The sequence below is a fragment of the Bos taurus genome, chromosome 19, assembly GCF_002263795.3.
Source record: "Bos taurus isolate L1 Dominette 01449 registration number 42190680 breed Hereford chromosome 19, ARS-UCD2.0, whole genome shotgun sequence".
NCBI lineage: Eukaryota > Metazoa > Chordata > Mammalia > Artiodactyla > Bovidae > Bos > Bos taurus.
Window position 1 is genome coordinate 34,829,883 of NC_037346.1, and position 16,855 is coordinate 34,846,737.

The following is a 16,855-nucleotide window of genomic DNA, read 5'->3' on the forward strand; positions in this document are numbered from 1 at the left end:
AAGCCTCCAGGGACGAGGCCTTGCACCTACCCTATGGACCCAGAAATAAACTGAACAGTTAATATGCATCTTCTGGGTGACACACGCTGTGCTAACTGTGGGGGAAGGGTGGGGGGGCTGTCTCAACTTCCTCCGAGCTGAGATGGTGGAAGGGGATTAGTGCCAGGAGTAAATACTGTATCCGAGGGAGAAGTCAATGTCAGGTACTCTCCGTACCTGTGGGCTAGCTCCTGAAGCCCCCAATCTCAGTGTGCTCACCTCTAAAATCTTTAGTTCGGGTTCATGGCAGAGCCCAAACCACTTTCCAACTTCAGACACATGGCTGACCTTTGAAGTTGTCCTTTGCATGAGCCCTGGGCTCTTAAGTCAAAGTAGGGGACGCCTGGTGGGTTTGTGGGTATGTTCCTCAAAACAAGCCCTCCTGAGCCACAATGTGGGGGCTGTGTGATGGGGACTGGCATCCTAGCTGAGAAGTGCCCCCCTCATAGGCTTTAGAGAAGTGAGGAGTCCACAGTCAGTGGCAAGATGAGCAGCAACACTGAAGAGCAAGGTGACTGGTGTCAAGGAAGCATCGGTGCTGCTATTTCAGAGGCATGTTGGAGGAGTCTGTGGAGGCAAGTCCCGGGGAGGAGACTGTGGAAGGAAGTGGGGAGGCCGGACGGTGTGTCAGAGGCACTTTGGTAATAGCCTTAGCACAGCTTTCTTATAAAAACTGCACCCCACAGGTGAGCACAGGGAGGTGGGGGGCTGCTGACTGTGGGCCTCTCCCCCTGGGGGGAAGTTCAGGGTTCTGGTGGAGAAGGAGGAAGAAGGTCCTCCTGGGACAGGACCCAGACAGGCTTGAAGAGGCTGTACATCCTTGGAATTGCCTGGGGACATAAGGGTGGTGTAGTGATAATAATAGTAATTACCACAACTTCTGTGGATTGAAAGCAGGCACAAGGGACAGAGCACAATCGTCTCATGTAATCCACAGAAAACTCTGGAAGGTAGATGTTAGCGTCTCTGTATTATAGATGGTTAAGAATCTGACCCAGGTCACGCAGCTGTCAGACAGCAAGACTCTAGTCTTAACCAACACAGAGGAGACCTCAGGTCCCTACCAGCCCTGTGACTTTGTGGTTCAAAATGTTAATGTGAGGTTTTTATTCAGAATTGGAAAAGAATTCCGTGTTCATCAATAATCTCCCTGTAGAAATCGCACGTCATCTTTCCCTCCTGGCGTTTTTATAACTTCATTACCAGCCCCATCTTTATCATTGGTAGAATGATGAGGGTATCTCTTTAAAAAAAAAAAAAAAAAACTTCAGGTATAAATAGATATGGATAAAGAAAATGAATTGAAAATGTAGGAAGCAGGAATGGAGTAGGTGCCTTGACAGTTTGCCCTAAAAATAGTTAATTAGTGGCGAACAGTGGAGCTGACCTCATAACATTTCAGGCAGATGTCAGAGAAACACTGCCTATGCTGGCTTCATTAAAGCTGAAATTAACACAAGTGTGTGTCTGCTCAGAACTTCCCTGTTGAAAGTAAGAAAAAAAAAAAAGGCAGAAACCCCACAGAAACAACCGTGTGGCATTGATGCCCAGAGTAAAGCTCGTTGAGTCCTTGGGCAGCTCTCCCTGCTTCTCAGGCCCCTGTAGGCTGCTGGTGGCCAGGCCAGGCCTTGCTCAGCCCATCTGAGGCTCATAGCTTCAGAGTCTGCATAACCTCCCAGGAAGACTGCTGTTATATCACCTAGAAAAGTCCCCGGGAGCAGTAACAATCACTTCTGACGATTGAGACTTTCTCCCAGACTTAGGGCATTTAAGAGGAGTGAGCGGCATGAGCGCCCTCGACAGAGACAGAAGGCAAACCACTGTGTCATTTTCAATATTCTGGTAGCCACACACAAAGAATCAAAAGAAACAGGTGAAATTGACTTTGGTAATGTATTTTACTTAACTCATGTATCCAAAATATTATCATTTCCACATGTGATCAGTACTAAAAATTATCAAAGAGGTATTGGAAATCTGGGCTTCCTCGATGGCTCAGCAGGTAAAGAATCCACCTGCTGATGCAGGAGACACAGATTTTATCCCTGAGTTGGAAAGATCCCCTGGAGAAGGAAATAGCAACCCACTCCAGTATTCTTGCCTAAAAAATCCCATGGACAGAGGAGCCTGGTGGGCTGCAGTCCATGGAGTCACAAAGAGTTGGACATAACTGAGAGACTAAGCACTCTTTGAAATCTACTCTGTACTTTATATGCATAGCCCTGAGATCCAGCTGAGATGCTGGAATAGCCATGTTTCACATGCCCAGGAGCCAGGTGTGGCCAGTGTCCATGGACCTGGGTGACCCGTATCTATCTGGACATATCTCAATCCTAACTGTGAGAGGAAAAAAACTAGCAAGTCATACGAAGCAAATAGAGTATATTGCTACTTATACATATGTTTGCAACATGAAAAATAACAATGTATATTATCCATAGATACAAAACATACATGTCAAAATGTTTTTAAAAAACTGAAGGGTGCACCTCCTGGTCACAGGGCTGGTGAAGTTGTATAACAGGCCCTGCACCTTTCTGTGTGGTGTCAAATTTCTTTTATAGATTATAAGGAAAACTGAACAAGTGCCAAGTGTGGGAGTGGGTACCGAGGAACCCAGGCTCTGCTCTTTCTGGCTGTGTAACCTTGGACAAGTCTTCCCATGCCTCAGATTCCTCACCTGAAAAATGGGATCATAACGGCTCCTAATGGGAGGTTACCCAGGAGGTTACTCCTGAATGGGTTACAGGAGTTACCCTGTGGAGAGGACCCCAAATGGCCCCTGACACGTAGGAACCGCCACTGAAGCTTTAGCTACTACTGCTACTGTTTTCGGAGAAGGCAATGGCACCCCACTCCAGTACTCTTGCCTGGAAAATCCCATGGATGGAGGAGCCTGGTAGGCTGTGGTCCATGGAGTCCCTAAGAGAGCGACTTCACTTTCACTTTTCACTTTCATGCATTGGAGAAGGAAATGGCAACCCACTCCAGTGTTCTTTCCTTGAGAATTCCAGGGATGGGAGAGCCTGGTGGGCTGCCATCTATGGGGTCACACAGAGTCGGACACGACTGAAGTGACTTAGCAACAGCAGCAGCAGCAGTTACTGTTCTAATAAGTGTCTCAAAAACCCCTCATGATTACTCCTGAACACACTTGAGAACCAGGCTACATCAAAACCCTGAGCTCTCTGATTCTCTCAGCGGACCTACACCACAAATAGCTGTAAATAGGCTCGTGATATATCTCTGCTACGTCAAATCCAAAAATAGTCTTTCCTCTGTCAAACATCGTGGGGATTGTTAAACTGATATTGTCATTGAGTGATCGGGCTTTTTCTTCAAACCTCTATCTTACATCTGATTCATCCTTTTCTTTCATTAACTGGAGCCTCAGGCGAGTTGGAAAACTACATGATACTTTGATGTTTGCAAGTAAAAAAAAAAAGGCAGTGATCACAGTTCAGATCAGCACAGTGCTACAGATACCTGGAATCAGCTAATCACAGCCATGACTCACCGCTCAGGCCTTATCTCAACCCACCCTGAGGATGGCCTTTCTCCTTTCCAAATATTATTTCATCTTCTTTTTATTCCTTTCAAGCACCCTCTTCTTATTCTAAGCTCCTCCGTGATGACCAGTTTCTCCACTCACTTATCTTAGTGTTTCATTTCTCAGAAGCACTCATTTCAGCACACAAATTCGACTAAGTTTCTTTCATACTCAGAATTTTCTCCATAAAACCTTAAGTCTTTATTCCTTCTTCTTCTTCTTTTTTTTTTTTTTTTGCCATACCTCCATCCACTTTGGATGTAATAAAAATGAGAGGCAATCCCTTCCAGGAAACAGTTTGGTCTAAAATGGTTTGTTTATGTCCTGATGCCTTACGATGGCTGACCTCCTCACTCACATTTTCTCTCAGAGGATATGTGAGCCAAGCTTTTCTGTCTCAACGGGCTCAGCCTGAGCTGGTCCTGTTAACCCTTTTCCTCACTTGAATTCCTCCCTTTTCTGGTAGTTACTTTGTTTCTCTTATCGGATTTACTGTAAGACTTTTGACTTTTGATTACTAACTGCAGTTGCAAAACTACAGTTAAAAATTATTATGTAGCTGGCAGTGCTGCTGGAGATGACCAGGCATGCTGCCTGTGAGCTGGTCAGGTGGCCCTGGTCCCGTGTCTGGGTTTCTGACCTCTTGGGGTGGGAGGAGGTGCCGGTAATAGCAGACATTTAGAATGTCCCCAGGCTGTAAGGACGACAGGCTCCAAGCTGAACCCTGGAAGTGGCGTCGAGATGGACCAGCAGCCTCTGTCCATCTCTGCTCACCACATCTCTGGAAAGGTGTCCCTGTGAGCGCTGAACATGTCCCACCAGTCTTTGGCTCAGCCACATGGTGTGATCTGAAGAGTCATCAGAAGACCCGCCTGCCAATCCACACAACATGTCCTGGCCCCTGGTCTGGTACAAGACCTGCCGGACAGGGAGGAAGGAGACCCCAGGCCCAGCCGTAGAGAATAGGCCTGGGGGCCCCGGCTTGTCCCCGTGGCACCCTCATCTTGTAGACTAGGGAGCAGGGCCTGGGGAGGTGAAAGGAGTCGCCTGTTGGTGGGGGAACCGGAAGGAGCCTGCGACACTGACTCAAGGACAAAATCAAAATCGGGAGGGGATATTCAGGGACGATGGCGTTTCCGGTCTCCATGTGCTTCCTCCACAGCATCTTCACTGGGTAGAAACCCGCAGGAAGTGCTCATTGTTGTTGGAAGAACTCAGGGCTGGTGATGAGGAGAGTGCTTAGGGGCCCAGAGCAAATGGGGAGTGGGTGTCACACCTCTGGGAGCATCGCTGGCTTACCTGAGTCGTGATTTTTCTGGTGGCCTCAGTGACAGTTGACCAGAGGGCCGGCTTTTGTCATAGTCCGACCAGTGGCTACTGTGGATGCAAGGAGAGGAGACAGTGTGTAAGACTTTTCCCCTAACTCGGGGTCCCAGGAGCTCCCTGCCCACTTTTAAAAAGTCCTGGGCGGCCAAATTACAGAAAAACCAGGCTTGGATGGAGGGCCCCCAGGGGCCAGCGCTGCCCTCCAGGTGGACCCTGGTGGATGCCAGCGAGTTTCCTGGGTGACAACTGGGTTTTCATGCAGTGAGAATTGGGGGGAAATAGCCAAGGTTCAGAGTTAACCTGAGGCAGTGACAGGAGCCCCTCCACCATGTGACCTCAGGCTTTAGGGGACAATGTGCCCTGGGGACAGGCCTGGAGAAAAGGCTCCCACCCAATATGTGCCAGGTGCCACCAGCTCCATGCCCTCAGGCAAATGATTCCACCACCAGTACACAGGCATCTCAGTGGTACCCATCCCTGCCCACCCAGGCATGGGGGTGGTGAGAGACCACCCCGTCCAGGGTGAGGCACAGTGCCCGGGGCTTGGGCCCAGGGAACGGAGTTAAAAGACAATTTCCCTGTTTGTTCTTCCTGCTCCGTGGCTACTCATCTGGGAAGCTGTCCACACATGCTGTCCAATTAGCCAGCGGTGCAGGAAGAGCAAGGCGGCACCAGAGCTAACAGAATCGTCACTGTGTCTTCTTTCCTGCTCTTTCTGCATTTCAGCTCTGGATTCAGCGTCATATGCAGCCAGGCTCACAATCTCATCATCGTGTGATGCAGCGCTGGGGGCAGGAGGTAAGGGGTTAGTCAGCACTGATGGAGCCTGGCCAAGAGCAAGGAGGGGAGGCTGAGAGCACTGGGTGTGACTCAGGAAGTGATTTGTGTATTGGGGGTGGGGGTGAGGGACAGAGCGTGACCCAAGGCACAGGGATGTCTGGCATTGGCCCATAATTGATTTCCCCAGAGACGATACTTGCTGACCCTCCATCCCCACGTACCAGGGGCAGATGCCACTGCGTCTGGTCTGAACAGCGTGGGCCCCACCAGCTCGGGGGGCAGGGAGACGGGAATGGCAAGCTCTCTTCAGGTGGCCTTGGTGGGAAGATGGGAGAGGGGTGGCGTGGCTGGCCAGCCTTCACATACCCAGCTCCTGTGCAGCAGCCACTCCCAGAAACTGCCAGGTGTGCTCTTGGTGAATGAGATGTGGTCGCTGCTCCTGGGTGGTGGTGGGGGAACGGGGGAGTAGTTGGGGTCTCTCCTTGGGTCTCTGATGGCCTCATTTCACAGCAGCGCATGCAAACTTCCAGGCTTATTAGGTGGGAAAAAGACGACTTTTAAGGATTTTTTTTTTAATTCTAAAAATAATATTCCCTATTTTAAAGTCCGGTAACAAAAAATATTCGATGAAAGAATTTTGGGGACGTGCAAAAAAGCACACAGAAGAAGAAAAATGCAGTCTTCCAATACCTAAATATCCATGCTTAGCATTCTGTTGTCTGTCTTCGCCTACATTTTAAATATATACATTTTTTTAAAAGCAAATTTGACATCATGTTGTTTTGTAATCTGTTTTTTTCCTCAACAATTTGCCATGAATGGCTTCCCATAGAAGCTAATATTTACCTACAATTTGGTCTTCAATAAAAGGATACATGCAAAAAAAAAAAAAAACGTAAACTAAACCATGGAGAAAAAAATACAAATTCCTTAAAAGGGGCAATCATAGCCAAGATTCTATGAGGAACTGGGCTCCCTGAGAAGCCTTGCAGAGTTTGGGGAATCACAGTGATGGCAGGGAAGCTCTGGGGACCCTTTTTATTGAAACGAAGCAATTTTCACTTCCTCTGAGATTCCAATTTTTTTTTTTTTAAGTTATCTTGGATTCTAATTTCAGTCTCTTAAACATTTTTAAAAGGAAAATTGGTTTTTATCAGTTTCCTGTCATCTCTTTCTGCCAAAGGGCCTAGGCACTGGATCTTAAACGTGACATGTATCTGTACACTCACCTATGGCTCTCCATCAGAGCCATGCTGCTCACAGCTGGGAGCAGGTGCCCAGCAAGTGTACTCTGTGCTGGTCTGGTCTGTGGCCTCTGCCTGACGATGGCTGTTTCAACTGAGTCCTGAGTAGACATGTCCTTGCTTTAACGCTCTTCCCTCCACACATGGTTCATCAAGGTCTCAACAACCAGGAGACAAAACAGTGTTGCCTTAAAAAAAAATCACTGGAGAGGGACACAGGCCCTCTGTCCCCTGCCTGGCTAGAGCTACACCTGCTCTGTTCACCCCAAAGGGCACCCCTGTGAAGCCCCAGCTTTTAAGCAGCAACACACAGCCTCCCTCCACGGGCTAAGTGAGACCCAGAAGGGCTTTGAAGGACATCGTGTCACACCTTCGTTTGTTTTACAAAACAGAAACGTAACTCAGCTCTACCAGGTGAGTTTATCATCTAAACACACACCCACATCAGAAAGAAAAGATTAGAAATTACGGTCAAGGACAGAGTTGATCTGTTTTGTTTTCATTTGGGTATTAGAGAACAGGACATTGGGATTCCCAAATAGGCCATCAAGAGGTCAGTTACCAGGGTTACCAGATAAAACTAAGTTTTGAAATGTGAGAATGTGGTCCAGCAGGCAGACAGAGTTCGTGTGAGCAGCGAGCTGACTTGCACATGGTTCACTGTGAAGTGACAACCTGTTCCCGTGTGTCCAGGTGCTGAGACATAGCAATAAACTCAACAACAACAACAAAAATAAATTAAATAACCTGATTAAAAAATGGGCAAAGGGCTTGAATAGACATTTGTACAGTGATGATATAGAAATGACCAACAAGCACATGAAAAGATGCTCAACATCAATAATTATTAGAGAAATCAAATCAAAACACCCACTAGGATAGCTACTATTTTAAAAAAAATCTAGGGAAAAAAAAACCTAGAAACTCAGCATTAAAAGAACTAAGGTCATGGCATCTGGTCCCATCACTTCATGGCAAATAGAAGAGGAAAAAGTGGAAACCATAACAGACTATTTTCTTGGACTCCAAAATCACTGCAGACGATGACTGCAGCAATGAAATTAAGAGAGGCTAACTCCTTGGAAGGAAAGTTATGACAAACCTAGACAGCACATTAAAAAGCTGCTGCTGCTAAGTCGTGTCAGTTGTGTCTGACTCTGTGCGACCCCATAAATGGCAGCCCACCAGGCTCCCCCGTCCCTGGGATTCTCCAGGCAAGAACACTGGAGTGGGTTGCCATTTCCTTCCCCAATGCATGAAAGTGAGAAGTGCAAGTGAAGTTGCTCAGTGTCCGACTCTTCTCGACCCCATGGACTGCAGCCTACCAGGCTCCTCCGTCCATGGGATTTTCCAGGCAAGAGTACTGGAGTGGGTCCAGTGCCTTCTCTGATATTAAAAAGCAGAGACATTGTATTACATTGTATACATTGCTGTATTAAAAAGCAGTTGATATTACTCAGCCAACAAAAGTCTGTATAGTCAAAGCTATGGTTTTTCCAGTAGTCATGTATGGAGAAGGAAACGGCAACCCACTCCAGTATTCATGCCTGGAAAATCCCATGGACTGAGGAGCCTGGTAGGCTACAGACCATGGGGTCGCAAAGAGTCAGACACAACTCAGCGACTTCACTTTCACTTTCATGTATGGATGTGAGAGTTGGACCATAAAGATAGCTGAGCACTGAAGAATTGATGCTTTGAAACTGTGGTGCTGGAGAAGACTCTTGAGAGTACCTTGTACTGCAAGGAGATCAAACCAGTCAATTGTAAAGGAAATCAGTCCTAAATATTCACTGAAGGGCTGATGCTGAAGCTGAAGTCCCAATAGTTTGGCCACCTGATGTGAGAGCCGACTTATTGGAAAAGACCCTGATGCTGCATTCCCTCCCTACCTGAAGGCCCTGGGGGCTCCAGTCTCACCACTCCTCTGGCAAGTGGTTCTTATAATGAGTACAAGACACACCTCAGCAATAACCATCAAGGAACTTTGGAAAAACAAGATTTATTACTAACAAGTCCTGGAAGGTACATGGCACACCCAGGGCCACCCAGAAAGATAGGAGGGGGTGGGTACAGATCTGGGGTTCTGCCTTTACTGGGGTGGAGAGTGGGGTACCTAGAATTTTGTAGGTTTACTCTTTGTTGATGAATTTAAAGCATAAGAACAAGAGTTGGTGTGTCGGAAAGGAAAAACGGGGTCCCTCAAACAGGCAGTTATCTGGGTCACCCAGGGCTTTCTGACTGGAGAACTTGATGGTGAGGTGGCCTGGCTCTTCATCTGCTGTGTAACTGGTAACTGTGTCACACAGCTGGCAGTATGTTTATTCGAGATGGATGTCTCTGAATTGGCAATCAAAAGCTTATTGTCCAGGCACTCTCTTTATAGCAAGGATGGCGACTGCTATTAACACCTGGGGGCCTATTTCTAATCGGTCTCTAAGGCCTGTTCCTGGAGGTCTTCTGTGAAACCTTTTATTATCCATAGAATCACCCCAAGGTATCAGCAGCAGGACCACATGTCAGCAGGGCCCTGGGCTCCCCTCTTCCAGCCCGAGGTTAGCTTTTGTGGCTCACTCAGGCTACACAGTGACAGCCAGACCTGCTTTCTGGGATGGCTTGTGGCCTTACAGATGTTAAACTTACCTGCGATGTCCTGGTTGGGCCTGGCCACCTATACTCTGGGCTACAGACGTACAGAACAGTGACCCATGGGCCCCCGTGTCCCTCCAGCGAGCTGACCTTATCTGTATCTTTGTGGACAAAGCGCCAACTCCCCAGACTGAACTAGCAGGCTGACTCCCAGAAGATCCCACCCCATCTGCTTCAGGGCCAAGCACTTCACAGGTTCCCGGCACACGGCAGACCTTCCGCATCCTCCTTCCTCACCAGCAAGGTGTCTCCTGGAACCTTGGGTGATGGCCCTGATCTGCCTTCTACCCTTGGTTCTCCTGAGGTCTCTGCAAAGCTAGGGTGGTTTTGTTACCTTGCCTGAGGATGGGGCCAAGGGCCAGAGGCCAGGCCACAGCCCCGTGATGGCCCTTACCGCCCCTCAGTCTTCTTTCTCCATTTCCAGCCATGCTGGAATGTGCTCTGGCTTCTGACGTCCAGCCTTGCAAGGACACTCATGGGGAGGTTGTTGCTGCTATCATTTAAAAAGTCCTCTTCTTCTCCATCTGTTCCTCAGGGATCATCCTGCCTACGGGGTCAGGCCCAGGGTGGTTCCCTGAGAGAGAGAGAGAGTCGGTTTCTGCTTTTGGAGAGTTTTTGTGTGTGTGTGTGTGTCTTTTTAATAGTTTTAAGCCATTTGCTCATTTTATTAGTTTTATTAATTTTTTTTTTTGCCATGCCTTAATGTGAAATCTTAGTTCCCTGACCAGGGATGGAACCCACACCCCCTGCACTGGAAGCACAGTCTCACTGGGCCACCAGGGACGTCTCTGGAGGGAGCTTCCCCAAAGCATCCCAATTCCTCTTTGGACCCTCCTCAGACCGAGCTGGAGTCTGCCTGCCAGGAATGAGCAGAACATTGTAGACAAAGTGCAGTTGGCACCCCTCGTGCAAGACATTGTCTTCCTTCTCTAAATCCAAATATTTTTTTCTAATAAAGGAGGTTTGGGGGAAAAAAGGTCTCAATGTAAATAGATTTAATAGGCACCTGTTGGCTTCAGCTGGGCAGTTTTCCCATTTGCTCTTCAGAGCTTCCCTGAGACAAATACCCAAGGCTTCCTGAGCTAGGTGACACCTGGGAGCCAGTTTCATGCAGGGCTGTCATGAGAATGACATTATTGAGAGTGAGATAGAGAAAATCTCTGGGAAAATGTCAGGAGTGTTTTAAGGCTCCTGAAACGAAGGCACAGTCCTGGCAGTCAAGCCACCGCCCAAGCTGCACCCAGGAGAGCTCGGAGTTGGCCAGGGAGGCAGGCCCAGTCCATCTTGAGGCCCAGGTGGAGGCCCTGCTAGGACAGGGGCCCCCGCTAAAGGCCCAGGAGGGGACCTGACAGAGGTGGAAAGCTGGGCGGAGCTGTGCCTCCAGGCAGCCCACCTACGCTCACCCCTTGGACACACCCCTGTGTTTCTAACACCAGTGACTCCAGCTGGACCCCTCAGGTCAGGGCCACTGTGAGGGTGCTGCAAACTGGCCACTCCTCCTGCTGGCCTGTGAGCTTCCTGAGCTCTGGCACCTCCTGCCGTAGGTCCCTGGCCCTCTAGGGGCTCCAGGGGTTCCTCCACAACGCCTGCTCCAGGTATTTCAGTGATGCTGAACTCATGGTTCAACATGATAGGCAGTCACTTTCTCCCAAACTCCCCAGCATATCCCTATCTGCACTAAGTGCCCCACACTGCGGCAGATGCGGGGAGGACACTGAGCAAAGATGGGGTTCTGGCTCCTGGAGCCTGTCTTCCCCACTTCCACCGGGCTCGGGTGTGCAGCAGTGGCTCTCTGGGGAGTGAGTGCAGGCCACACAGGGACCCTTTGGTGCTGGGTCACTTTCTGCTCACAGAGGACCTCCCAGACACCCCACAAACACCTCGCCTTTGTCTCTCCCACAGCACCCGTGGGAGGAGGCAGCTGGTCAAAGGAGATTCGGGAATTGACCTGAATCTACATGACTAATAAATAAAATGAGCCCTTGTAGGCTTCCTGTCTGTGGAGAAAAAATGAGGACAATTCCTTCTAAAGATTTGCTTTGCTCTGAAAAACCCCATGAAATTAGTGTTTTTCTGTAATTGGGGCAGTCACAATGGAACAGCACAGCATTGCCTGCCCTCTGCTCTCAGCTCGCGTTTGAATGAGGCCCGTCTGCCTGGCCCCCGGGTCGGGATTCAGGAGAAACTGGGTTTCTGAGGCTGTATGAGTGGGATGGGGAAGGCGGCCATGCAGACGGCCCTCGGCCCCCCATTCTGACCCAGTTAGCAGCACAGGACCAGGAACAACCCCACAGGAAACATGGGGCACCCCATAGGCCGAAGGAGGGTTGCCGGGGTCTCTGGAACCTGCGCCTGCAAAGGAAACCCAAATGGGAAAGGGGACAGGTGACACGCCTCCCCACCACAGGGACGCACCCCCACCACAGGCTTCGTTCCCAGGGTTTCAGGCGTGAACGGGTCTCCACCTATCTAGTTCTCACCCCCTGCCCCGGGCTGTGGCTGGAGGGTTCTCCAGGCCTGATCTACAGTACTGACATCTGGGTCAGGAACCCTGATGCTGCAAGTCCTTGCATGGAGGGAAGGGTCACAGCCAGAACTCGAGTCTGAGATAACACTTGGCAAGGCCTCTGGGCTTAACTAGGATGCTCGGTGCTAAACAAGTAGCCACATTCTAGACCTCTAAGCTAAGCTAAGCTAAGTCACTTCAGTCGTGTCCGACTCTGTGTGACCCCATAGATGGCAGCCCACCAGGCTCCCCCGTCCCTGGGATTCTCCAGGCAAGAACACTGGAGTGGGTTGCCATTTCCTTCTCCAATGCAGGAAAGTAAAAAGTGAAAGTGAAGTCGCTCAGTCATGTGCGACTCTTCGCGACCCCATGGACCGCAGCCTACCAGGTTCCTCCACCCATGGGATTTTCCAGGCAAGAGTACTGGACCTCTAGGCAGACAGATCTTCTAGATACATGATCTTTAATTTAATCTTCGTAAAAATTTACATTCAGGGAACTTCCCTGGTGGTCTAGTGGCTAAGACTCCACGCTCCCATTGAAAGGGGCCCAGGTTTGATTCCTAGTCAGGGAAATAGATCTCACATGCCACATGGCGACCCCCTGAAAAAATCTACACTTGGTGACAAATCTGCTTCTAGCCATGCATTGTTCTAGGTGCAAGGGGTACAGCAAGCAGCAGGAAGATACTCAAGAAGTCTTGGTCTTTGCATAATTTCCAAAAGGGGAGGAGAGAGGCATCATGTAGCAAAGTAGCATCAGATGGTGAAACTATCAGCTTTGATTTCAAATAGCTGTACCCTTGGGTTGTCCCCAACATCTATGTTCTCCCACAGCAATAGAACCCCAGGCTTCCCTGTGTGCGTGGTAACTTGAAACACAGACTTCATTTCCCAGGGCCTCTCTTTCTGCTGGTGAAGCAACTGACTAATTTGCGGCTAATGGGATGTAAGCTGAAGTCATACGCAAAGGCAAAGGGCATGACCTTCCTCCCTGTCCTCCTTTTGGCTTCCTGGATTGTGGCTGGAGCTCCAGCATGTGGTTTGGACCATGAAGAAAAAAATAAACTAGTTTGATAAACTATGAGTCTTTGGGGTTTTATTTCTGTTCTTCACAGCTGAACTTAATCTGAACTACTTTAGTCACCTTTACTAATTCATTCCCTCTTAATAAATGTGTAATTTTGAGCAACTGGCTCAAGCCTTCTGAGGTTCCTTTACCTTGGCAATAAAGCAGAATACACTGTAGTACCCACTTCACAGGGCTGCACGAGCCAGTGGCCTGAGGTGCAGAGTTACCCGGAGGTCATTAAAGCACGGAGCACTGAGCCCCACGGGCAGAACTTCTGATTCAGTGGGAACGCAGAGATGTTCATTTGTACAAACCCTCAGACACCGCTGCTGGTCAGAGACTGTACTATAACTACAGCCCATGTAAGCACCAAGGCCATGCAGCCTCCCAGGAGGGACACAAGAGAGGTCCAGATTGCACCCCCAGGGGCAGCATCCTGTGACCTCTCACCTCTGGGGCCCCAACCCCTGATTTCTGGAGGAGTGAGCCTACTTTAGACGCCGAGTGCAGAGGGCTGCAATGGGAGGCTTGGGGACCATCCCTAGGGCAACCTCTGCCCACTCCTCACCTGCGGGGAAGTGGCCTCCACTCTGATGAGTCATGGGGCGGCTCAGGTTGCTTGGCAGTGAGCACCACCTTCCAGGCCCCCCTTCTGCCTGATACAAATACAGATGTGGCTGTAACATGCCCCCAAAGCCCCCCAAAAGCCCCAAAAGCCAAAACTAAAAACCAAAACTCAACCTGGGGGTGGGGACCACCCACGTGAATAGTGCTGACATGTGCCGTCCTACTGCCTGCAGTGGCCAAAGGGGGGCCAGCCCGGACCCAGGGCTCCTCGACACTGAGCAGGGCAGAGGCGCACTCTGGACACACACCCCTGTACTTGGGAAGTCTCCCGTGCCCAGGAGTCCTTTTGAGGTCAGGTCATCCCCTCTCCACTGGTCGGCAGAGCCCACCTCTTGTGTGAGGGGTTCTGGGCACCAGCTGACACCACGAACCCCTTCCCTCCCCAGCCACTCCAGCATCATCAGGGGAGCGATTGTTCACTGCCAAAGGCTTTACCAAGAGGTATGACCTTGGGCAAGGGGCCACACCTCTCTGAGCCTCAGGTTCCAACTCTATGAAGTGGGGGTTACCATGGTCTATACCCTACATCAATCCAGGTGCTTACTGTGGGCAACAGAGAGTTGATTAGCTGCTAATTTAAGCAGAAAGGCATTTCCAAAGAGGATACTGTGGGATGTCTCTCGTGGTCCAAGTGGCTAAGACTCCATGCTCCCAATGCAGGGACCCAGATTCAACACCTGGCTGGGGCACTTGATCCTGAATGCTGCAACTAAGACCCGGTGCAGCCAAACAAGTACGTGAAACAAATACACATGGAAAGGATGTCGACACAGGAGACTTCCGTGGAGCCCCTCGAGGTGGCTCTTCTCCACCAGGCAGGTGGTTGCTCAGGTCCCTCTAGAGCATCTGATCTGGTGGGAGGCCCAAACACTGCTGCTGTTATTTTTTAAGCTTCCCAAGTGTCTCCAAGGTGAGTCGAGGTTGAAAACTACTGCCCTGAATCTTTGTATTTGAATCCTGGAAACTTTTTAGAGGGGAAGTGTTGAAATGCTCTAACAGCCTCAGAGCCTGCAGAGTTTCTGCAGGGCTGCCTGTTTCTTTCAGTTTCTTCAGGGCTGCCACCCCGGCTTTAGAACAACTGAAATACAGTCCTCAAGGCTGAGCAGACTCGGCCAAAGGCCTTGTTTAAAAAGTCCGCTTTTGAGGGGCATGCGAGCAGGTAAAATCTGACTCAGTCCACTGCATCATGATTGCCGTAAACAATCTCCAAACAAGATAGAGAAGAACAAGCCACACAGTGCGTTTGAACGCCCGGCTGGTTCCGACGGGCTGGTGACCAGCCGACCACGCAGGACCAGTGCCTGCGGTCTGGGCTGTATTTTGGCTTCAGGGAGCATTAAAAAGAAACAAGGAGGGGACTGCCAGTGGCTGGGACTCTGTGCTCTCAATTCAGGGAGCCTGGATTCTCTCCCTGGTCAGGGAACTAGATCCCACATGCCACAACTAAGACCAGGTACAGCTGGATAAATAAATAAAAAATAAATATTAAAAAAATTTTTTTAAAAGGAAACAAGGAAATGAGGAGGAACAGAGCTGAGGTCACTGGAACTGGGAACCAGCCAGGTTACTGCTTCTTGGGTCACTCTTGGCTGTTTTTCCTTCCCTGTCTGGGAAGGCGTGAGTGGCCACAGCTTCCTGCAGCTGCCACAACAAATGACTACAAACTGCGGGCTTCCAAGGACCCAGATTCATTCCCCGTCTGAACTCAAGGTGGTCCCGGGGCAGCGTGCCCTCTGAGAGCCCCTGGCAGCCGTGGCCGCTGCCCTCGGCCTGGTGTGTGCGTCCGTGCCTCTGCTGTCTCTGACCTGTGCACATCAGTGCATTTAGGAGCCACCCGGGGAACCCATGGGCTCACACCTTGAGATCGCTTGTCATCTGCAAAAACCTTGTGTCCAAGTAAAGTCGCCATCCCAGGCTCGGTGATGAGACACACCTTGGGGACCGCTGCCACGTTTGTTCAAAGTGTGTTTCTACGTGGAGCCCGCACTGGTTCAGGGTTCTGACACCAAAAGCATGCCTTGAGCCAGCCCTGGATTCCAGATTTGGGTAAAAACATCAGCTCCAAAGGGCCTTGGCTGAGCAGGGGCCCTGATTCTCAATCCCTGCTTCTCCTTTCCCATGGACAGTCGGGGATGGGGGAGTGGTCATTTAAAGTTAAGTAAAATGCAGATTCCAACTAGTGGGCCTGGTATAGGGCCTGACCCGTCTACGCTTCTAAGGAGCTCCCAGGTCTCTGCCGGTCCAAGATCCACAATAAGAAGCAAGCCTCTGGTGAGTATGAGAAACACCAGGTCCCCCCACCCCTACCACCCACCTAGCGCTCATCCAGGACGGTGCATGCCAGCAGCCTCTGTCACCTTCCAAGAACCTGGTCCAGAAGCCCCCACTCCAGGCCCAGGAGCAAGACTATGGTGCCACCGTCAGGAATTCCAGCGGAGCCCACAACTCCCCCGGAAAATCTGTGCTCTTCCCACTCATCCCCCTTTCCTGCCCTCTGACGAGTCCACAGTCCTCCACTCAGGCCAGACCCAGCCTGCCCACTGCCCCCTCGCCCACCTGTGGGGCCCACAGGGTGCCCCTCCTTTCCGCCAGCCTGGGTGCAGCAAGGTGACAGACACAGGGACAGCAAGGAGGACAGGAAGAGGCTGGAGATCGGATGTGGCTCCAGAAAACCACGTGCTTCCTCCGCTGTGTGAGGTGAGCACCTCGCCTGCAGCCAGCGCATGTGTCCTTCCTGGAGGGCGGCATGGGGGCCAGCGGTGCAGGGGTCCCGGGAAGGAGGCTCCTGCTTCCGTCCACCCCCTGGGCCCAGGGGGAGCCAGGACAAGGGTGGGCTGAACAGGGCTCAGTGATGAAACCACCCTCCCCTCATTCAGCAAATGGCAGCCCCATAGCCAGTGCAGACGTGTCCCCCCTGGACTGACCAGACACCGAGACACCTCAGAACTGTGCCCGTGTGTTTTTGAGCTTGAAGTCACTCACACAAGCATGAGAGGGAAACAATTAAAAAAACCTTGGACACATTTTAACTTGACCCCCACTGTGTGCGGCCGTCTGTCCCCT